This window comes from Ambystoma mexicanum, chromosome 8, assembly GCF_040938575.1.
Source record: "Ambystoma mexicanum isolate Mex_15411 chromosome 8, UKY_AmexF1_1, whole genome shotgun sequence".
NCBI lineage: Eukaryota > Metazoa > Chordata > Amphibia > Caudata > Ambystomatidae > Ambystoma > Ambystoma mexicanum.
The window spans coordinates 1108927684-1108951637 of record NC_090929.1 but is presented as its reverse complement, the minus strand read 5'-3'; the positions used below and the strand labels follow the sequence as shown (position 1 = coordinate 1108951637).

Genomic DNA, 23954 nt, shown 5'->3' with positions numbered 1-23954 from the left:
GGGCTTCGGTTCATACATTTGTACGTCACTATTCCCTTGATTCCATCCGAGCGCAGGATCTGGCCTTTGGCAAGGCGGTCCTTTGCTCTGCTATTTGATTGGCTATTCTACATTTTGATTTTAAATTCTTTCTCTCCTCCTTGCTTTGGTACTGCTTTGGGAGTCTGTCATAGATATGGAATACGTCGGAGGACCCAATCCCCTCGAAGAACAAGTTACTTTCTTACCTGGTAACGTTCTTTCGATGGGATGGTCCGACGACGTATTCCATATTGCTTCCGCCCTGCCTTCCCCGCTACAGAATTTCTTTTGCGATTGCAGCTTACGTTCCGCAAGGCTTTGTGTCTGACTGGCAGTTGACTTCTGTCACACGTTCTGGGGGAAAAAACTACAACTGAGGCTATGGGCGTCGTGCGTCCTACTTATCACATCGGATGACGTCGGACGTCGGAGGAGGTCCTCGACGGCGCATCGACGTCATCGACGCAGGACGCAGACGCCGAAAAAGTTTCCGAAGCAGCACAGCTGTGGTGATTACATGTCATAGATATGGAATACGTCGTCGGACCATCCCATCGAAAGAACGTTACCAGGTAAGAAAGTAACTTGTTCTTCTATTTTCTTCGAGAGGAGCACTAGGAGACTTGGTCTTGGTGGACTGGGAATTGTAAGCGTTTCCTCCTGTCCCCGTCATTCCTCAAGTTCTCAGGCGGTTGAGACGGTTTGGGTCCCTCATGATCCTCATGGATTGGGCCAGGAGATTGTGGTTTTCGGACAAACTTAATCGGCGTGTGGGAGACCATGTCCACCAATCGATGGGTGCTGGACGCTCTCGCCCACAGACGCACTTTAGAATTTCAACGGAAGTGTCTGTGAATACCACCGGTGGCCCAACAGGAACAACACATCCCTCAGCTGTTGCTGGAAGCTCGGGCCATGTTGAGAAAAGGGGCGATAGAGCTGGTTCCACAGCGTCTCCAGAGTTTTACTCAAGATAGTTTCTCACAAGAAAGAAGACCGGGTGCTGGAGACCCATTTTCGACCTACGACGACTCAAGTACATAAATCCCAGAAGTTCAGGATGATCACGCTGCAGCACATGCTCGGCCAGCGGGAGGAGGGAGGCTTTGTCGTCGTTGGATCTAGAGGACGCATATTTCCTGTTAGGCAAAGTTTGCATGCTGTACCCTCTGGGACCACTACACGCAACTATGACTACAGGTGTAAGCAAAACCAACCTTTGGTATAAGTCTGTACCACACAGTTTTTGGTAGCGAGCTGATCAGCCAGGCTCATCTGAATAGGCAATGTGAGCTTGTAAGGGTGTTACACAGAGGTCTACAATCACAAGTATTCAGATAGACACTTCTTAATTTATTACAGTCAGAAAAGACTGACTAAAAGGAGGCAATCACTATCACACAAATATACTACAGTACTTCACACTATCCGGTTCTGTGACATTTAAACTACTTTGAAGGAGGAGCAAAATGGCATTCAGAGCATTTGCAGTAGGACCAAAATGGCACAAGATAGTAAAACGAATAATAGTTACTCTTAAACAGTGCACATAGTTTGAGTTCACCAGAGGAGTTGATTCAATGCAATAGGTAGGCAAAGTCAATGGGCTAGAGTCTTGTATAGGTAAAAACGGTTCTGGTAGTTAAACAGAAAAGTCTTTGCCATGGTTTTCAGAAGTAGTTCATAGCAGAAAGATTCATATGTCGGGTCACAAGCTGACTAGGCCTGCAAGTTGCCAAAGTTGTGCGCACTTTCCCAGTGACGGGTTAGGTTCTCTTGCTCAGGTTTTCACAGTACCTTGTATTGAAGAAAAAGATGCAGCTGAGGACATCTGTTCCTGGCAGTTGCTGCAGATCTCGCTGTTCCTGAGGCTCCGTCGCGGGGGCAAGTGGGCGTCGGAGAACTCCTTCACTGCATGGGGACTGGTCGCAAAGCTGGCAAACTGGCAAATCTTTGATTCCGGTAGTTGTCTTCAAGCACACCAACTGGTGTCCTTCTCCCTGGCTATTTGGTTTCCTGCAGCATGCTGAGGAAAATACAACCAGCTCAGAGAATGGTGTGCAGGTGGCTTACGAGTTGATTGGTCCCACCAACTCAAAGGGAGAAGTCGTCCTTGAAGGGCTTCTGTCGGTATGAACTTGGTGATTCATCGGTCAACCCAACGGTACAGGAGTTGCAGCAGCCGTCCTCTTCCAGCTAGTCTTCGGTTCTTTCGTTCCAGTAGTCGACTTTGCCTTCCAAGCCAAGAGACTCTCCTTTTAAGCAGTTTTCTCCAATTAATTCCAGCCTAGCTGCCACTCACCCAGCAGGATGGCTGTCCTTGCTGGACAGTCTGCCAGCCAATCAGGCCAGAGTGCATTTGGGTCTCCTAGAAGACTAAGCACAGGGAGTTTCGGGCACCTCCCTCACTTCCTGCCCACCCCAGACACTCTGGTGCCAGAGGCGGTCTTCAGGCCTGTGACTGCTACATGGGTTTCTAGACATAGGGGATACTAGGTAACCCCTGCAGCACTCTATTGGAAGATTATGTGGGCTGGGTCTAGGAATTTAAAAAGACTAGTAAAGTCAATTTAACTTTACATTCTCTGGGAAACAGTAGATTATCCCAGAGAAGGTGTTTAAACATTGGAAGAGCCTGAAAGGCTTCCCTCTGTCACTGCAATGAGGGTTCTGTGTGACACGCATGAAAAGATGCCTATGGAGTTGTCTAAAACCGCATAATGAAAGAACACGGGAGTAAAACACACATCAAAATACATGAGTGGGGAAAAAAAGGCTTTTCCTCAAACGGGGCAGTCCCCAGATCGATCTGTACGGATGGCGACGAACACCCAAGTGCCGGATGTGTGCCAGCAGGTTCCCTAACCGAGGAACATGGGGGATGGAGGGGGGGGCGCATTATCCTTCCCTTCGGAAGGCCCGTTTCTATACACGTTCCCTCCGTTGCAACTACTACTTCGAGTCATCAGTCAACTCAGACTGTACTCGTTTAGGATGATTCTCGTTGCACCAGTGTGGCCGAAGCAGATCTGTTACCTGGACTTTCTCAGCATGTCGCCACCCCATCCAGTCAAGCTGCCTGTGGTCACCGATCTTGCCAGGGAAGGAGGCGCAATTCTGCACCACGACCCAGGATCGCTGAACCTCAAGGCCTGGCTCTTGCAGCATTAGAGTTCGGTGGTTACCAGCTTCCAGCGAACTGCAGGGAGGAACTTGCCAGGGCGTTGTCGACTTTGAAGTTCTACAGACACAAATGGAAGCGTTTTGCAACTTGGTGCCTTTCACAGAACATTAACCCTCTGAGGGTTTCAGCCCCTCAAGTACTTCTGTAGTGTTGTCATTGGCTAAATCGGGGCTGGCGCACGCCTCCATCGAGGTGCATCTGGGGGCTTTCTCCCGCTATACATGGTCTCCAGGACAGTCTTCACTGTGGTCGCACCGTCTAGTCAGAGTTCATCAAGGGATGTTTTCCGTTTGTTCCGGCTGGTGAAGGCTCCGGCTTCGGCGTGTGAGCTCAACGTGGTGCTGACTAGGCTCATGGGGCCCCCATTGGAACCTATGCATTCAGCTCTGCTCCAGTTTGTCGTGGAAGACCGCTTTCCTCGTAGTCTTCACCTCTGCGAGAAGAGTAGGTGAGATCTGGGCCCTATCCTGCAAGCAGCCTTATTTGACTTTCCACAAGACCAGGGTGGTGCTGCGGACGCACCCCTTCTTCATGGCCAAGGTTCTGTCGGAATTTCATCCCAATGAGCCCTTGGTGTTACCTGTGTTTTTTCCGACGCCTTTGTCGCCGGCAGAAAGGACTTTTACACTCGCTGGATGTGGCTCGAGCGCTGATGTTTTATGTGGCCCGCAGAAAGTTTCCGGTGAACGTCTCAGCTTTTTGTGAACCTTGGTCCTTTACTGCAACTGCAATACGAGTGGAGTTATATATGCCATCTGGTGTCCTTGCCCAAAATTATATATTGGACAAACGGAACGCAAAATAAAGATCAGAGTTACCGAACACGAGCTGTATTAGGAACAAAAACATCATAGCTCCCATGGTCGGTCATTTTTTGACGAATAATCACGAGTGTGAAGACCTGAAATGGACTGTTTTGCAAAAGGTACGCACTGCTAATGGTGGCAATACAAGCAGAAATATCTTAACAAAGGAAGAGATTAGGTTAATATTTCTCACCAAAAGCCATTTAATTGGCCTTAATGAACAACTAGACCTCACTTTCTAAATGGATGCAATTTGGAATTTAGATGCATTGATTTTTTTTTCATCTTTATTTCATTGTATAGCCATCTGCCTTTTTTTCTTTTGTTGGTACCATTCTGCTTATCTGGTTCGTTACGTTAACCTTCATACAGTTCACAACAGTGCTATGCGAATGGCCACTCTTTTCCAATATGTCTGTATTTATTTACCCTGGACGTGCCACCACACGTGATCAGTATAGTGATGCTCTATAGTATATATGGAGCCGGTAGCTTCCCTTTGCAGTCCTTCTTCCATTTTGTTTGAGACACTGCGCTTACTTTTACTGCAGACATCAGATGTAGGCTCCTGTACGCAGTAAGCTTGTGAGTCTATTTTCGACCCGTATATACTAGTTGAATACGAATGCTCTTGCCTCCGAATCATGGTCCAGCATGTTGGGCTCCAATTCTTCCTTCCTGGTACTGTTACTATCCGATATATTTGGCTAAACAGATGACGCTTGCTTGTCGGCTATTCCCGGCTCAATCCGGATTCTCACACTGACGATACGCGCTACTCATGGGGCTTTACGCATGCTTTGGCACTGAACTACATTGTATTTTTACTGTCCTTCGGATGCATGTTGTCCCTCCGCTTTTGTAAGACGTGCCGATTATAATGTAATTTCTGTACTACACGGTGCGCAGTTACACTCGTGCTCGAGATAATGTGTATCGACACAGCATATACACTTACAGGCTGTCTAATTTGTTAACAGCGTTTTTCCTTACCGTTTCAATCGCCCTTGCCGGGATACATCTAGCACGATCATCTTTGCATCCACGTATGTGGTTCCAGCAATTTGATGGTGTACGTCATAACTTAACTGCAATACACGTTGTAGCTGTTACCGGTCCACCTAAGTAAGTTCTTATGGTGTTTGGTTTTTGTTTCCTTTACCTATCCTTGCTAGTCTTCATATGACTTTATTTCTTTTGAGCCCATACACATGTTTTTCGATCGGGCATTTGTCATATTGGACCTTATGTTTTATTTCCATAAGGCATATTTTCCCAGCATTTTTGCTTGGTCACATTGCGCTTGGTTTCATTTGCCCGATCCAATCATTGGGGCGTATGCTGCGACTTGATATTCGGCAGAGTAAGTGTCACTTTGATCTCAGCCCCAGAGTTACTGAATCATGTATTTAAGATTCGTTACAGGATTCTAGATTATTTCTGTCAATGTATTTCTATTACTTTTTCTGGGTTTGGCCAACTACAGCTACCCAAGGTTATCCTGGTTTTGCTACCTTAGAAATGTAACTGCTCATGAATTGCTAGTCTTTTATCAGACCGCCAACTTTTCCACTTTTTCCAAATATAGTTGGTATGTGCTCTTTTTCTCGAATTTGGTACAAGCTAGCTGTCTTGAATTTTGCGCCAATATTATATAAACAGCAACCTCTGGTATTGTGCTTTGGTTGTCAGACCATTGTCTACTTACAGAGCCTCCACAGGACAGTTTCTTCTTTTGTATTCACTCTCTTGCTCTGCACACAGGGTTTGATCCTAATATACTTAGTTTATATACCCTGTTGGTCTTCCCATTAGTTGTTTGTGACCTTTGGTAGGTTTTTCAACAGGTCATGTGACCTTGTAGCCACGCCTATTGACAGAGCGTGCCACAGATTTATACTGAACTCTTTAAATTAATTGATTTGAGATCAGTAATTTCTGTTCCTCCCATTTCTTGTTTAGGTGTCAGGACGAGACTGAGCCATGGAGCTTTGCAACATTCCAGCACCATCGATCATTGATGACTTCAAGTCACCCTGATGAATTTCCACATAATTAATTTAGATATGAAGATGGAAAGAAACATGTCGGTTTTCTAAATGGTCCACCCTGGATATGGCCAAAACTGTCAATTAATATGACTTTTTGAAGGTCTTAATCTGAAAGGACATTCTAATGATATTCTAGCAATATAGTGCTAGTCACTTACTAGAATTTGAACATGGTGCTATAATACTTTGTGCAATAAGTTTATTTGTGTTTATGTATAGTCTGCGTTTTTCATTATTGTATTTGTGGTATGAATTACAGATATGTATGGGTTTAGCATGAATGGAGTGATTGGTGAATTGTATGGGTCTGGTTGTGTTGTGATAATCATGTTTCTGATGTTTGTTAATCTGCTTAGAATCACATGCTGTGCATAGGTCCGACATCCAGTGGTCACTCCTGAGTATTGCATTTTGTTTTTCGTAGTCGAAAAGGGGACGTCGACAAGGCGTGTCTGTAACACTATCCCTATAGTGACGTGCGTCGTACCCACAATCCCTCACGCGTCGAGGTCCCTCAGATTGTTTTTTTCCGCCCAGCTTCTGGTCGCCTTACGCGGAGCTCCTAGATGCAAAATACTTACTACGGACCTCGGTCCTTAATTATACTTATTATATTCTTAAAGATCCCTCCACTCGAGGTTAGCTGTGAAGCTGTTTCTCCGCCGAACAAGTTTTCGACGGAGGGGAAGAGACGGAGGGGATCCTTCGGCGCTGCCGAACACGTGGCCTGGCCTCGCCGGCCAACATACAGTAGGGAGAGTGGGGGTTCGAACTTTTATCTTCTCTTTGAGAATGTCTTTCTTTCTCCCCTTGGGGTTGTTATCACCAGTTATTATTGCCTCAGCTATGGAGAGGACACCTTTAAGTTTTGCCCACGCTGTAGGGGCAAATACACTTGCAAGGATAAACACAAGCTCTGTAATCGTTGCTTGCCCCTCGATCATAAGGAGGACAGCTGCGCGGCCTGTAAGCTCTTGAAACCAAGAACTCTTAAAGAACGGAAAGTTAAGAGGTGGGCGGACTACGCTATGTCGAAGTCAGTTTCCTCACCCGCCGCCGCTGTTACAGAAAGTGACGAGGAGGGTGATAACTCGACGTCCGTTGCGGAAGTCATTAACCCCCAGAAGGAGCGCTCGCGCTCCTCGACGTCCGTCCCTGGCCCCGACGGGCTCGGCTCACGCCCTGCTTATGGGGATGAACACCCCGGCGACAAGGACGCACATAGACCCCATAGGCCTAAGCACACAACCCACGGCTCTTCTTCGTCAAAGACGAAGGATCCATCAGCGCTGAAGGGGGGACGCAGGGCACTCCGGCATCTACCTCAGACCGTAAGGGTCTCAAGCCCCACCCGCAAACGCAGCCGCGACCAGCGATTGGGCTTTCATCAAACACGGGCGCTACCTCAAAAACATCCGACGTAACGCTCCATAGAGCGGCCGTCGAGAAACAACACGTAACGCAGGCAACGTCGATACCAGAGCCCTCTACTGACGAACTCGTTGTTGAAAGCCTGGCGAGAATTGTTTCCGAAGACAAACTTAAGCGGACGACGAAACAGACGTCGAATACCGCACCAAAAGCTATAGAAACGCTGAAAAAGCACAAGAGTAGCCAAGAACTGCCCCCTTCATCTAAGGGCACTTCTGAACTACCGGAGGGCTTTTCTGAGGGCGAGGGAAACCTTTCGTCGATGTTGTGGGAGCGTTCTAAGCGTTTGGAAGGCGAAAACACTGATTTCCCCCCTCTAGACTATTCAGGGGTCCCCCATGAGACCCTTGAAAGACTCCATTATTGTATGGAGAAAATGGAAAGGTTTTTGGGAAGCCAAAACCCACCCACACACAAAAGACCAGGAGAATGGCCCCAGGATGACCCTAGGGTCAAGATCCCTAGACTGTTTACCCTTTCTACAGACATATATAACCTCACTGAAGAGGAGCAATACCTCCAAGAAGATGAGTAGGGTTTGGGTGGAGAGGAAGAACATGAGGAAGAGGGGTTTGAAGAAGATCCTTACACTAGTGCAGGAGTTTTTGAAGAAGATACAGCCACCTCACAGCCCTGGCAATCCCCATCAGTGCAGCCTTGGCAATCCCCATCTGTGCACTCAGACCCTGATGCCTTTCACCCTTCTCCCAAGGATTCACCTATTGGAAACACCTCTCCCATAGATGACCAACCTTCCCTTAATGCACTATTGCGCAAGGCAGCAGCGCATTTTGAAATACACAAGGGAAACTCTTCCTGACATAGACTTTGTAGAAAAAGTTATTAAAGAAAAAGCCCCTGTTAGTCAGTCTATTCCGCTCCTGGCTTCCATAAAGAGAAGAATAACTCCTTCCCTTTCCAATCCTGCATTAGTCAGAGGGGTCAACCCTCGGATAGAAAAGCTCTTCAGCCCTTCGTCCTCTGACCCCTTGTACATCAGAGGACATTCTATTCCGGACTCCCTTGTAGTTACTAATACAAGAAAAAGAGCGGGGGTACCACTATCCACTAGTGAGGCACCACCTGACAAAGAGGGCAAGAAGCTCTATGCACTTGGGAAGAGAATCACGACCTCCGCAGCCTTCTCAACTAGGATTGCGAATAACAATTCCCTACTAGCTAGCTACGCAGATGCACAGTGGAGAAAACTGCGCAGCGAAGCAGAGGACGCACCAGAACCCCTGCGTTCACGCCTGTTAGATCTCATCTCAGAGGGAACTCTTGTAAACCAGGGCATCGTAAAGAACTCCTTAGATGCCGCAGAGACGGCTGGCCGTTCCCTGGTTCAGGGAATACTTCTCAAACGCCATGTCTGGCTGCGCAATTCGGGATGTAAGCCGGAAACCCAGGCTTCCCTGATAAATAAGCCCATAGAACAAACACACCTGTTTGGGAAAGCAGTTGATGAGGCCCTAGAACATGCGAAGAAGGAGGTTGATACCATCAAGACTCTTGAACAAATTTCTAGGTCCCCTAACAGACGCGGCTATGGCAATAGACGCTCCTTTCGTGGCCAACGCCAACAAAACCAACAGCAATTTTACTCTGCTACCAACTGGCCCTCTAACCAGGGTAACAACCACTTCAGTCAAAGAGGCCAACGCCGTGGCAAAGGAAGAGGTCGCGGCTCCAGCCCCAAAGGTTCCACGCCCAATACTAACAAATGACCCGAAGATTCGGGTCCCCTCCCATGCATCACCGGTCGGGGGCCGGCTAACATTGTTCCTATCAGCATGGGAGGAAATATCGTCAGACCGCTGGGTTTTATCCACCATAGCCCACGGATACTGCATCGAATTCAACGGTTCCCCGAAGTACAGACCCCCACGGAACCGACGCATGACACCGGAACACCTCACCATTCTTCTTCAAGAAGTAGAAGAGCTACTGAAAAAAGAAGCTATAGAGGCTGTTCCCCTATCTCAGGTAACAGAAGGTATTTATTCAGTGTACTTCCTTGTACCCAAAAAGGACTTAACCATGCGCCCTGTATGAGATCTGCGCCCAGCGAACAGGTTTGTCAAACCCCAAAAGTTTTGTATGGTGACCTAGCAGGAAGTAATCCCACTGTTATCACAAGGGGATTACATGACAACACTAGACATGAAAGATGCATACTTTCATATTTTAATGTTGCCAGCGCACAGAAAATACCTCAGGTTCAAGATAGAGAACAAGCACTACCAGTTCAGAGTACTAGCCTTCGGGATAGCATCTGCACCAAGGGTATTCACGAAAGTACTGGCAGTGGCAGCGGCCCACCTATGCAGGTTATCCATCCCGGTATACCCTTACCTCGACGACTGGCTCATAACAGGGGATTCTTACGAAACATGCTTCTTCAATACCCAAAAGACTGTAGACCTTTTGTCCCAACTGGGCTTCTCCATCAACGAAAAGAAGTCCAGCTTAGACCCCAGCCAAATCAAACAATTCCTAGGGGCTCTAATTCAAACAAAGGACGGCCTCGTCTTCCCCTCCAACGAGAGGGTCCAAAACATGCTGTTTCAGATCCCCCACTATGTGGCAGGTCGAGAGGTGACCGTACGCAAGGCAATGCGCTTGCTAGGGATGATGGCGTCCTGTATTTATTTGGTACCTCACGCGCGCCTGCGCATGCGCCCAATGCAAGAGTGGCTCTACAGCCAGTGGTGTCAGGCCAGCGGACAATGGGACGATCTAGTGGTGGTCTCGCAGGCCTTGGTTCTCTCGCTACGGTGGTGGACAAAAGAAAACCTGTTATTAGGGAAAACTTTTGCCACACCCGCAGTGGAAGCCACTCTAACCACAGACGCATCCCTCACAGGATGGGGGGCTCACCTATCCCATCAGACTGCTCACGGAGCGTGGACTCCGAGCTTAGCATCCAAGCATATAAACCTGCTGGAACTACTAGCGGTGTTCAAAGCACTGAAAGCCTTTCAGGAACACCTACAAGGAAAGACAGTGATGGTCCTCACAGACAGCACCACAGCCATGTACTACCTCAACAAGCAAGGGGGCACTCACTCTCCAGGACTGTCCAAGCTGTCCCAGAATATATGGAAGTGGGCTCTCAAACACAACATGTTCCTACTATCACAACATGTACCAGGGGAACTCAATCTGCTAGCAGACAAACTCAGCAGAGACTTCCCCCTGCCCGAAGAGTACGAATGGCAATTGCACGAAGACATCGTCTTAGACGTCTTCACGCAATGGGGATTCCCGGAAATAGACCTATTCGCAACTATGGAGAACTCACAATGCCAAAGTTACGCCTCCAGGTACCCCCAGAACCAGTCCAAGGGGAACGGTCTGTCGATTCAATGGTCAGGGAAATTTGTTTACGCCTTTCCCCCGACTCCCCTTCTCAACTAAGTGGTGCACAAGATGCACCAGGAGCAGGTTACCATGATACTAGTGGCCCCAATGTGGGCCCGGCAACCATGGTTCGCTCACTTGATGGAGATGTCCCTATCTCCCCCAGTGAAACTTCCCTGCCCGTACAACATGCTGTCACAGGACAAGGGCAGGACTCTGCATCCATGCCCTCAGACCATGAACTTAGCAGCCTGGCTCCTGAGATCATAGAATTTGGACATTTACAACTCCCGCAGAGATGTATGGACATCCTCAGGGAAGCCAGAAAACCTAATACTTGCCACTGCTATTCTAGCAAGTGGAAAAGATTTGTCATCTGGTGTAAAGGTAAGAGCATCAACCCGGTTGACTGCTCTCCCACTAACATTGTTCTGTACTTGACCCATTTACTGTATTCAGGTCTAGTCTTCAATTCCATTAAAGTCCACCTAGCAGCACTTTCAGCATACACCACTTCCCAACTTAAAGTGCTGTGGTGGAAGATACCAGTTATCAAGGCCTTCACGGAGGGGGTAAAGAGAATACACCCTCCGATAGCTAACCCAGCTCCCGGATGGGACTTAAATGTGGTACTTTCTAGACTCATGGGCCCTCCTTTCGAACCCATGCACAAGGCAACTCTTAAAGACCTCACTCTTAAGACTGCTTTCCTAATAGCTATCACCTCCATTAGGAGAGTAAGTGAACTACAGGCTCTTTCTGTACTAGACCCCTTCGTAACAGTTAACAAGGATAAGGTGGTTCTACGCACACACCCAAGGTTTGCACCAAAATTAATCTCGAAATTTCATGTAAACCAGTCAATAGAACTACCAACATTCTTTCAAAACCCTTCCAGCTTGGGAGAAAAAAGTCTGCATACACTAGATGTACGCAGAGCCGTCATGTTCTACATGGAAAGAACCAGACCACTGAGAAAGACTAATCAGTTCTTTGTCTCGGTGGCAGCAGGAATAGAAGGAGATGCTGTTTCAAAGTCCACTATATCTAGATGGATTGTTCAATGCATCACTCTCTGTTACACTCTTGCTAAGAGAGAACTACCCTTCAAGCCAAGAGCACATTCCACTCGAGGCACTGGGGCTTCCATAGCGTTCAATGCAAATGTTCCCCTTGAGTCCATCTGCAAAGTGGCTACCTGGAGTTCTGTGCACACCTTTACAAAACACTACTGTCTAGATGCACACTCTAGATCTGACTCCCAGGTGGGACAGGCAGTATTAAGACATCTTTTCTCTACTGTTCCTTCTCTTAACCCACCGCCAACTCCGGGTACTGCTCGCTAGTCTATGCACAGCATGTGATTCTAAGCAGATTAACAAACATCAGAAGACAATGCATTACTTACCGTAAAAGCATTTCTGATGGTTGTATCTGCTTAGATTCACATACGCCCACCCTTCCTCCCCGCTCGGATGGAAGGAACATAGACATCCCTTTCTATATTTCTCTCTTTTCTGTACTCACTCACGTCTAGAAGGCTCCCTCAGGGCAGAAAAATACAAACAGAGGGACCTCGACGCGTGAGGGATTGTGGGTACGACGCACGTCACTATAGGGATAGTGTTACAGACACGCCTTGTCGACGTCCCCTTTTCGACTACGAAAAACAAAATGCAATACTCCGCAGTGACCACTGGATGTCGGACCTATGCACAGCATGTGAATCTAAGCAGATACAACCATCAGAAATGCTTTTACGGTAAGTAATGCAGTCATTCACTTTTTTCATGAATTGCATTTTACGACTTCAATGTTTTATGATACATTAGGAGTTTTTAGAAATCTTATGATATACTTTACCGAATTGAATAGAAATTTTCTATTAAATTTAGGATGTGAATTGGCCTTGTAATGTGGTTTATACTTCTCTATTGGCATTATTTGGTGTGTGTATATATATTTCTGAGGCTTGTGGAATCTGCTTAGATCACATGCTGTGCATAGGCCGACATCTAGTGGAAGCTGCGGAGTATTACAGTTTGTTTTTCGAAAGTCGAAAATGGGCGTCGACACAGGCGTGCCAGTAATACTATCCCTAGTGTGACGTCCACTGTACCCAAGATCCCTCACGCGTGTAGGATCCTCAGATTGTTTTTTTCCGCCATACTGGTCGGAAGCATCTTGCGGAGTTCCCTGGCCTTAGCCATACTTTTGCTGTTATTATAATTATAATTCTTATTCATTCCCTTCCCCACCCCAACGTCGACCCTCAACCTCGACGACGGCTGGAGAAGTCATCGACCGTCGACTGCTGCACAACGGATCTGGGCCTCGGAAGGCCGCTGGCCTCGGCCCGGGCCTAGTAGGCCGCTGGCCTCGGCCCTTACAAGTAGGGAGAGTGGGGGGTGGTACATACTCTTCACTCTTGATATATAGTTACATTTTATATATTCCTACACTTAGCAGCCCGCTGCCTTAAGGTGCGTATGGAGGGTACCCCTTTTCAATTCTGCCCCAAGTGCAATCGCAAATACCCTTGGGTCGACCGGCACGCCACGTGCAATCTCTGCTTGCCGAGGGATCACCCCGAAGCGAACTGCAGAGCGTGTAGTAGGTTTAAACCTAAGACACTTAAGGACCGTTCGACAAAGCGTTGGGCCCACCACGCCAGGCAGGAGGCCATGGCAGCGGAGGGCGCCTTCAGCGATGGCAGCGACGCCGTACTTTCGGACGGCGAGGGCATTATGGCGTCGAAAGACAGCCGGCGAGCGCAGGTCCCCGACCTCGGAAGGTCGTCCGGCAGGGCGGCTATGGGGAAGACCCCCGGCGACGCAAGCGCTACACACCTAACACACACTAAACACACTAAGACCAACCGGACCTCGACGACGTCGACTTCCCGGAAAGAGGCACAAAAAGAACGGTCCGACTCGGTGTCCTCTGGGCGCTCTCGATCGAGATCACCTCACGACGCAAGGCAATCATCCACTCTTGCCAAGAGTGCCTCGCTACACACATTAACGGAAGTTCGATCGTCGGGAGACGAAGACGACTTCCACCCCCAGGCCGCGCTCCAAGATACCGAGACCGCGGTTAACACCAGTGAGGCCCCACGCCCGAAGCACACAGATACCTCTCCAGACCCTCGGCGCCAGGCGTCCAAAGTCTCTGGGGCCTCCAAGGGACAGGGAAAACATTTTTCCACGCACGGGGAGGGGGGGAAACAGCGGAAAGCACAGCCTTCCACCCCTGTAAAGCCATCCTCTCACCCTAGGCAGACAAGTAAACACAAGTCTACCCTTGAAAAGTACCATAAATCATCACCTGCTAAAGTAATACCCTGTTCCAGGGAATGGTCCAGTGAAGACATAGACAGGGTTATGTCTAGGATGTCTTCCTTGGCTGATTTTTATGATAAGAACCCAGAACACTTTCTTTCATATAACCCTCAAGGGGCCACACCCTCAGGCTCCTCCGATCCTATCCCACTAAGTAAAAAGCCCCGGGTCGAAAGACCTGAACCCTTCGAGGTTCAGCCTTACTCCACTCCATATTCTACTCCACTCCCCAGTTACCAGGGACAAGTTTTCCCTGAAGAGGACCAGGAGTTTGAAATTATGGAAGAACAAACCGGGACAGATTACTATGCAGAGGATGAGGACCTGGAGGAGGGAGAAGATGAGCAGGAAATTTACAGAGTAGATTCCCCAGTACAAAGCGAAGCCCCAGTTACTGACTCTCCAGTTGATAACCAGCCCCTCCTCAACGAGGTTCTCGCTCGAGCAGCGGAACACTTCCACATCGACACCCACGGTGTACAGGAGGAAAGGGACTTCGCGGAGGAGTTTGTAGGAGAGAGAAGACCGGTCGCTCAGACCATCCCTATCCTCAAATCCATCCAACGAAGAATAGATCCTTCCCTGGTGAATCCTAATCTCACCAGAGCTGTCAACCCCAGAATTGAAAAGATTTTCCGGGCAGCCCAGTCTGACCCTCTGTATATAAGGGGACATCTTAAACCAGATTCCCTAGTGGTGACCAACACTAGAAAAAGGGCTGGCACGCCCTTATCTTCATCAGAAGCTCCTCCCGACAAGGAGAGCAAAAAACTTTACGGGTTTGGCAGAAAGGTAGCCTCAACGTCCGCCTACCAAGCAAGGATTGCGAATTCCACCACCCTGTTGGCTACTTACAATTGCCATCAATGGGAAAAAGTCGCGGCGCTCATTGCCTCTGCTCCAGAACCGTTAAAGGGCCAGCTGGCTCGGATCTCGGCAGAGGGGAGAGCCGTGTCTGGTTGCATTTTAAAAGCAACTTTCGACGCCGCTGACAACGCAGGGAGATTGATAGCAGAAGGTACTGTTATCAAGAGACATGCGTGGTTACGGCAGTCGGGATTCAAGACAGAAACCCAGGCTTCTTTAATAGACAAGCCAGTGGAACCCGACCTATTGTTTGGGAAAGCGGTCGAAGACGCACTTAAAAATGCCAAAGATGAATATGAGACTCTCAAATCCCTTGGCCAGCTTACCAACAAACCCCCTAACCAGAGGGGGAACAATAATTTTCGTCGCCCACGCGGCCAAAATTCACAAAGAGGCAACTATGCCCAGGGACAAGGTACACAATGGAATAACAACCAGCAGTCTACCCAGAGTTACGGCAGGGGTAACAAGAGAGGTCGTGGAAGAGGCAGAGGCAGCCCCAACAAGGGAGGTGGCACGCCTCCACCAAAACAGTGACGCTCAGTTCAGGGTCCCTTGCCACGCAACCCCAGTAGGGGGACGCATTTCCACCTTCACCCAGGCTTGGGAAGGGATCACCTCAGACAGATGGGTGCTGTCAACAGTATCCGCAGGATATTGTATAGAACTACTGCAGCGTCCCCGGAATCCTCCTCCACGACAAAGAGTGCACTCCCTAGAGCATCAAAGGATCCTTCTCGAGGAGATCGCCATTCTGCTAGAAAAGGACGCGATAGAACTCGTCCCAGGACACCAGGTAAACAAGGGTATCTATTCAACTTACTTCCTTGTGCCAAAGAAAGATTTGACAATGCGCCCAGTATTGGACTTACGGCCTGCCAACAAGTATGTCAAGCCCCAAAAATTCCGTATGACCACGCTACAAGAGGTAATCCCCCTCCTAAAAAAGGGGGATTACATGGCAACCTTGGATATGAAAGATGCTTATTTTCATATTTCCATGCTCCCAGCGCACAGAAAGTACTTGCGCTTCAAGGTGGACAGTCGCCACTACCAATTCAAGGTACTGCCCTTCGGGATAGCTTCAGCACCAAGGGTATTCACCAAGGTACTGGCGGTGGTGGCTGCACACCTACGCAGGGAAGCAATCCCGGTGTACCCTTATCTGGACGACTGGCTCATAACGGGGGAAACCCCAGAAATTTGCAGGTCAAACATTCAGAGGACTATCGACCTCCTCCACGAATTAGGCTTCTCCATCAACGAGAAAAAGTCAAGTCTGGTGCCAAGCACCTCAAAACAGTTTCTAGGAGCTATCCTAGATACTCAGAAAGGATTGACCTTCCCTTCGGAAGAGAGAATTCGGAATATACTTCTGCAAATTCCGCATTATCAGTCAGGTCAACAGATAACAGTACGCAAAGCTATGCGGTTACTGGGCATGATAGCGTCATGCATTTACCTGGTCCCCCACGCGCGTCTGCGCATGCGTCCCATGCAGGAATGGTTGGCGAAACAGTGGTCTCAGGCAAGTGGTCATTGGGACGATCTAGTGGTCGTTTCGCCAACACTCGTACAGAGCCTACACTGGTGGACAAGAGAGAATCTCGCAAAGGGGAAACCCTTTTACGATCCCGAAGTACAAGCCGTGGTGACTACAGATGCATGCCTGACTGGGTGGGGAGCTCACCATCTCCACCACACAGCCCAGGGTCTCTGGTCTCACTCAGTAGCCAAGAACCACATCAATCTGCTAGAGCTTCTGGCAGTATTCCGAGCGCTAAGGGCGTTCGAGCCCCATCTACTGAACTTGTCGGTGCAGATCAGGACGGACAGCACGACAGCCATGTTCTATCTGAACAAGCAAGGGGGGACTCGTTCGCCAAATCTGTCCAAGCTTGCCCAGAAAATATGGATATGGGCACTCAGACGGAACATCTTCCTGTCATCGCAACATGTTCCAGGGGAGCTCAATTCCATAGCGGATGCTCTAAGCAGAGACTCCCTCCCAGAAGAACACGAATGGGTCCTTCATAGAGACGTAGTAGAAGATCTCTTCTCTCAGTGGGGTTTCCCCACTATAGACCTATTTGCCACAAGCGAAAACAAACAATGCCCAGGATTTGCATCCAGGTTCCCCCAGCCGGACTCCCAAGGGAATGCCCTGTGGATGAACTGGTCAGGGATGTTTGCGTACGCTTTTCCACCAACTCCTCTCATCAGGAAGGTGGTGTACAAGATGAACAAGGAATCGATGACGCTCATCCTAGTTGCTCCCATGTGGGCGAGACAACCATGGTTTCCACACCTACGCAGGATGGCGGTGTGCGAACCCATCAGACTCCCAGCCTGGTACAACCTACTGTCCCAGCAACAGGGTCAAACAGTGCATCAGGAACCCAACTCTATGAACCTAGCAGCATGGCTCCTGAAGTCATAGAGTTTGGACATCTCAAATTACCACAGAGGTGTATGGACATTCTAAAGGAGTCCAGGAAACCAAATACAAGGCACTGTTACTTTGATAAGTGGAAAAGATTCGTTATCTGGTGCCAGAATAAACAAATCAACCCGGTTGATTGCACTCCTTCCAATGTTGTGACATACATGCTCCACCTGCTGGATGCAGGGTTGGTTTTTAACTCGCTGAAAGTACACCTGGCAGCCCTCTCGGCTTACACCACATCCCATAACAAGGTCTCGTGGTGGAAAGTACCAGTGGTTAAAGCCTTCATGGAAGGAGTAAAGAGACTTCACCCTCCTATTTCGAACCCACCGCCAGGATGGGACCTCAACGTGGTGCTAGCTAAGCTCATGGGACCCCCATTCGAACCCATGCATAAAAGTAGTCTCAAACACCTGACTTATAAAACGGCCTTCTTAGTAGCCATTACCTCCATAAGAAGGGTCAGTGAAATTCAGGCTCTGTCAGTGCAGGATCCTTTCTTTACTATCCACAAGGACAAACTGGTTTTACGCACACACCCTAGGTTCTCACCTAAATTCATATCCAAGTTCCATGTAAACCAGTCCATCGAGCTTCCGGCTTTCTTCCAGAACCCGCAAAGCTCGGCTGAGGTGAAACTACACACCCTAGATGTGCGTAGGGCGGTCCTATACCATGTAAATAAAACCAGACCGCTAAGGAAAACAGATCAACTGTTTGTCTCCGTAGCTACAGGCAGAGAGGGGGATCGCGTCTCTAAGGGCGCTATCTCGAAGTGGATTATCAACTGTATACAGCTGTGTTACTCTCTTTCTGAAAAGACTCTGCCTTTTACGCCAAGGGCCCACTCTACTAGAGGCATTGGTGCCACTCTGGCTTTCATTGCAAATGTTCCCCTCGACACCATTTGCAAAGCGGCTACTTGGAGCTCTATTCACACTTTTACTCAGCATTACTGCATTGACACTCATTCCAAGACAGATACACAAGTGGGACAAGCGGTTCTAAGACACCTGTTTGCTCATGACCCTTCTCACATCCCACCTCCTTCTTCTGGTACTGCTCGCTAATCTATGCACAGCATGTGATCTAAGCAGATTCCACAAGCCTCAGAAGGGATACATTACTCACCGTAATCGTATTTCTGATGCTTGTATCTGCTTAGATTCACATGCGACCCACCCTTCCTCCCCTCCGAGAGAAGGCGCATGGTTGCTTGTAGTCTTACCTTTCTGTCTATCTGCTTGGATTATCTGTACTCCCGCTACTCCTCATGCTTCCTCATGTCAGAAAAAATACAATCTGAGGATCCTACACGCGTGAGGGATCTTGGGTACAGTGGACGTCACACTAGGGATAGTATTACTGGCACGCCTGTGTCGACGCCCATTTTCGACTTTCGAAAAACAAACTGTAATACTCCGCAGCTTCCACTAGATGTCGGCCTATGCACAGCATGTGAATCTAAGCAGATACAAGCATCAGAAATACGATTACGGTGAGTAATGTATCCCATATATATATATATATATAATATTTTTTTCCAAGCACGACCGGGTGTATTTTTTGGCTTGGAGTCCCTCATTGTTTGTTGGCCTTGGTCCTGTGAACTATGTAAAGGCCCTGTCCAAGGCTTCCATTTCCAAGCGGCTCTCCGGCTTCAATCATTCACTGGTTGGCATACTGACCGCTGCCTGGCCGTCCAAGCCCATTCCACCAGAGCAATCGCTGCTATGACACCGATCTTGTCTGGTGTGCCCCGGCTGGACGTTTGCAGGGCTGCTACATATAGGTGGACGCACACCTTCATGAAGTTCTACTGCATCGACAGGGATTCCAAGGAGGAGTCCGAGTCGGCCAAGCAGTGCTGCACAACCGGTTTGCTTGATGGTGAGCCTTCTGAGGAGGTAAGAGATTACTTCTGTTGAGCCTTGCCACCTCCCGTGGTTGTGCACGTATGTACTGCTATGTATTCTTTATCCATGAGCATGTGAATCCATGCCAGACCCCATGCTGGAGAACGAACAAGTTACTTTACCTGTAGCTGTTGTTCTCCAGCATGGGTCTGGCATGGATTCACGTGCAAACCCTCCCGCCTGCCCCTCTGTGACTCTTCTCTTGGTCCTACTGCCACGTTACGTAATACCAAATCTGAAGACGGCTGCGTGAGGGGCTTAAGTAGAGATCAGTCATTAGCTGGGGGCAGTATGACCCAGACCTCAGCATGTGAATCTATGCCAGACGCATGCTGGAGAACAGTTACAGGTAAGTAACTTGTTCCTTGTTACCCTCACTACGTAATGGCTAGTGGCTGTGGTTTAATTTTCCTACCATTTTGGGTTTTTACCGCAGGCTGAATCCTCTGCTGCAGTAGAGCACCCATGTGTGACCATTGTGTCGAAATGGGCCGGTCTTCTTTTTTCACCATTTCTTGCTTCTGAGGTCAGTCTTGGGTTATACTCTGCGTGCCAAACCAGGGTTAACTCATTTGTTCGTTTAGCCTTTGGCGGGCTTCATTGCAGAAACCCACCTCTGGCTTCAGTGTGTTTGGCAAGGCAGAAGTGAGGGAGGTGCCCAAAACTTCCCTGTCCTTAGTCTCCAGGGCAACCTGAATGCACCCAGTCCTGATTGGCTGGCTGTCCTTGCAGGATAGCCATCCTGCTGTGTGAATGATAGCCAGGCTGTGCATGAATAGGAGAAACCTGAATAAAAGGTGAGTCTTCTTGGACTGAAGGCAGTCGACCACTGGAAGAAGTATCTGACGAAAGAGTCGTGGAGAGAAGCTTGCTGCATCCTCATGGACAGTTGACTATATGGTGAAGCCCTGCTGCTGTGCTGAAACGCCTTTTCCTAATCGACCAGAGAAGCTCCGAAAGGGACGACTTATTCCCTTGGGTTAGTGGGACCAACTAACCCCGAGACTAACTTTGCTCGAAGACTTTCCCCAACTGGCTGTACTTTTCTGCTGCTGGAACCGAGTGCCAGGGTTCGAGCAATCCGTAGTCTAGTGTAACGCCTGTAAGCCAGCCAACAGCTCCAGGAGTCTCCTGACGACCCACCCGAAGCAGGACGACCCAAGCTCGAGTCGCCTCACCAGTGTGCTGGACTCGAGGAGTGAAGGAGGCCCAACCGGTGTCTAAGATCTGCGGCGGTGCTGCTTACTGCACGCTGAAACCGCAAAGTGCTGTTGAATTGAAAAGAGCCTGTAGCTGCCGCCGACCTTCGAACTACTATGCAAGAGTCCTCCTGATGTCCTCCCTCTTGTCCCCAGGAACACATGATCTGAAACCAGGACAGAAGCCAGCTGGATCTTCTTCTAACCTAAGGTACTATTCTGACTAAGGGGCACTTACCTCTTTGTAGCTTGCTTGTCTCAGTTGAGATTTGCAGATGCTGCTTTTCTAGAGTTGATTCCAGCTCTAACTTGGCCCAACAGTGATTTTCTAAAACATACTCTTTAACTTTGTGCAAGACTTTCTTGCCATCTAAGAAGTGCCGAAGTGCCTCATCGCCATAGACTTTGTTTCAAATAGACGTTGGCTGTCCTGGCTCCCTGCAGACTATTCTAACCCATTGACCTTGATTCTTACTGTCCCTCATAGGTGATGCATTGGTTTTGAACTAATGTTGCTGGGAACATTTTTTATCTAGACTTCACCGGGAGATTTAAAAGTGCTCAAATGATTTGAGAACCTGTTAACCCTTTTCCTTCCCTTAACCTCTTTACCAACCTCAGAATTTTACAAAGTACACAAGTGATATATAAATGCCAATACTGTCCTTGTTAGTGAAGTCACCTCCGGGTGTAGAAAGTGTGTATGAAGTATCTCTAAAGAGTGTCTACTTGCTTTGCCTTGATTCTGAGAAAGTATTTTGAAGTGTATTTTTATTGTTGCACATTGCCCTTTTTAAAGAATGCTTATTTAAAACTGACCGTTAAATCAATAATAATTTTACTCGAACCTTGAGTCTCAGTGTTATTTGGAAACTTGTATGTGTGGATTTCGATGCTAAAGCTCACATTTACCGCTCTTTAGATGTCTGACTGCTCAGTCACACTACCAACTTGTGTAGTACAAACCTATGCCAATCGGTGGGTCACCTAATACCAAGAGGACAAGACTGGTGTAGTCTCCCACAGGTTTACTGCATCAATTCTTGTCCAACACTAGCTTCAGTACTGAAACCCGCCTCTCGCTACAGTTGTCTGGAAGGGCAGGAAGTGAGGGAGGTTCCCCAAACTCCCCGGTCCTTTTGTCTTTATGAATGCCTGAATGCACCCAGTCCTGATTGGCTGGCTGTCCTTTCAAGACCGCCACCCTGCTGTTTGAGTGACAGCTAGGCTGTGCATGAATGGGAGCAACCTGCTTAAAAGGCGAGGATTTTGGGACTGGAGGCGAGTCGACCACTGGGAAGAACACCCGACGTAGAAACCGTGAAATAAGCTTGCTACATCCTCCTGGACTTTTGAAATGCCCGGTGAAGCCCTGCTGCTGTGCTGAAACACCTTTTTCTAATCGACAAGAGAAGCTCTGGAAGGGACGACTACTTCCCTTGTGTTAGTGGGTCCAACTAACCCAGAGACTAACTCCACTGGACCATCTTCCCTGACTGGCTGTACTGCTTTGCTGCTGCAGGAACCAAGTGCCAGGGTTAGAGAAATCTATAATAGATTGAAACGTCTGCCAGCCGGCTAGTAGCTCCAGTAGTCTCCACAGCACCCTCCAGAAGCAGATGACCAGAGCTCGAGTACCCTCACCAGAGTGCAGTAATCAAGGAGTGAATGAAGCCCAACCGGTGTCCAAGATCTGCGATGGTGCTGTTTACTGAGTGCTGAAACCATGAAGTGCCGCTGAACTGAAAAGAGCCTGGAACTGCCTCCGAATTGCTGCTGCAGTAATCCTCCAGACGTCCTTCCTTTTGTCCCCACGACTGAGTCCCAGGATCTGCATCACTGCATCCAGACAGAAGCCAGCTGGACCACTCTTCTAGCCAAAGGTACTGTTCCGACTTGGGGTACGTACTTCAGTGGCTTTAGCTTTGCTCTTCTTAGTTGAGACTTGGAGCTACTTTTCTAGAGTTGATTTCAGCTCTACCCTTCACAAGTGTAACGGCTTGTGACCCTACAGTGATTTTTCTTCAACAAACTCTCTAACTTTGTGCAAGACTTTTATCTAAAAGTGTCTCGGCTCCATAGACTGTGCTCCAATTGACTTTGTCTGTCCTGGCTCCCTGCAGTCTCTTCTAGTCCACTTGACTTAGATATTTACTGTCCCTCAGAGATGACTTGGTTTTAATTTATTATTGCTGGGAAAGGTTTATATCTAGACTTCATTGTAAGATGTAAGTGCTCACATGCTCGAAGTGCCTGTTTAGCCTTTTTCCTTCCCATAACCTTTCTTTTCTACCAACCTCAGAACCTACAAAGTCTACTAGTAATGTATAAATGCCATTACTGTCCTAGTTAGTGAAGTCTCCTCCGGGTGTAGGAAGTGTGTGAAAAGCTTTTCTAAAGGGTATCTACTAGCTTGGTGTTGATTCTGGAAAAGCATTTTAAAGTACATTTGATTGTTACATATATTGCCCAAAAGAATACTTATTTAAAAACAGTTGTTAAATAACAATTTTAACTAAAACCTTGAGTGTAAGTGTTATTTGGTTACTTGTATTTGCTGATTTCATTGCTACAGCTCACATTTACCCCTCTTGAGATAAGCCAGGCTGCTCAGTCACACTACCATCTTGTGTAGTACAGGCCTATACCAAAAGGTGGGTTACCTTATACCAAGAGGACACGTGTTCTGTAGTCTCCCATAGGGCTACTACATCAATTCTTGCTAGCAGTCTATACCCCTGGTGAAGTCAAAAATCATTACAGCTGCTACTAGCCTACTACACAGCTTTAATCTAGGGTTTTTAATCCGCCCTAGGGTCAAAATTGGGTGATTAAAAAGCACCCCTTACCTAGGAGCATTATGGGCTTCCCTAGGACAGCGCATCAAAATGTCTTTCTGATTACAAAATGGCCGAAGAGCCTGGAAAACCAAAAGGAAAAAGAATAAAGTTCAGGGTTCCCCTTATTAAAAAATCAGTACTGCCTTTGCATCCTCTCCAGGCTATGCCAGAACTGGGTCTTAACGGACATCTTCCCTCCAAGAATACCTACAACAAAGCTGCACATAGAGCCCTTTTTCTTACCACTTGCATGCATTAGCAGTGCAGCAACAGCCACCTTGCTCTACTTTGTCATTCCAACTTGCTGCTCTAAATCATCTTTTGCAGGTCCCCAAGTGGCCATAGAAGACCCAATATCAACCTGCACACACATAAAATCCTTGGCAGATAGCAAAGCTGCAAATGAACAGGCATTTTGAAACTGTTGCATGCAGGCTCGCAAGATATGTAGTTTAACTTGGCAGTGATATCCATGTTTGTTTGCATCTA

The 23954-nt window shown here is 48.1% G+C and overlaps 1 protein-coding gene across 2 annotated transcripts in view; it reads left to right on the top strand.

Annotated features, from left to right (window-relative positions):
* RCC2 (regulator of chromosome condensation 2) overlaps positions 1–23954 on the top strand; it is a 613770-nt gene that overhangs the window by 427514 nt on the left and 162302 nt on the right. The gene's annotated exons all lie outside the window — the stretch shown is intronic.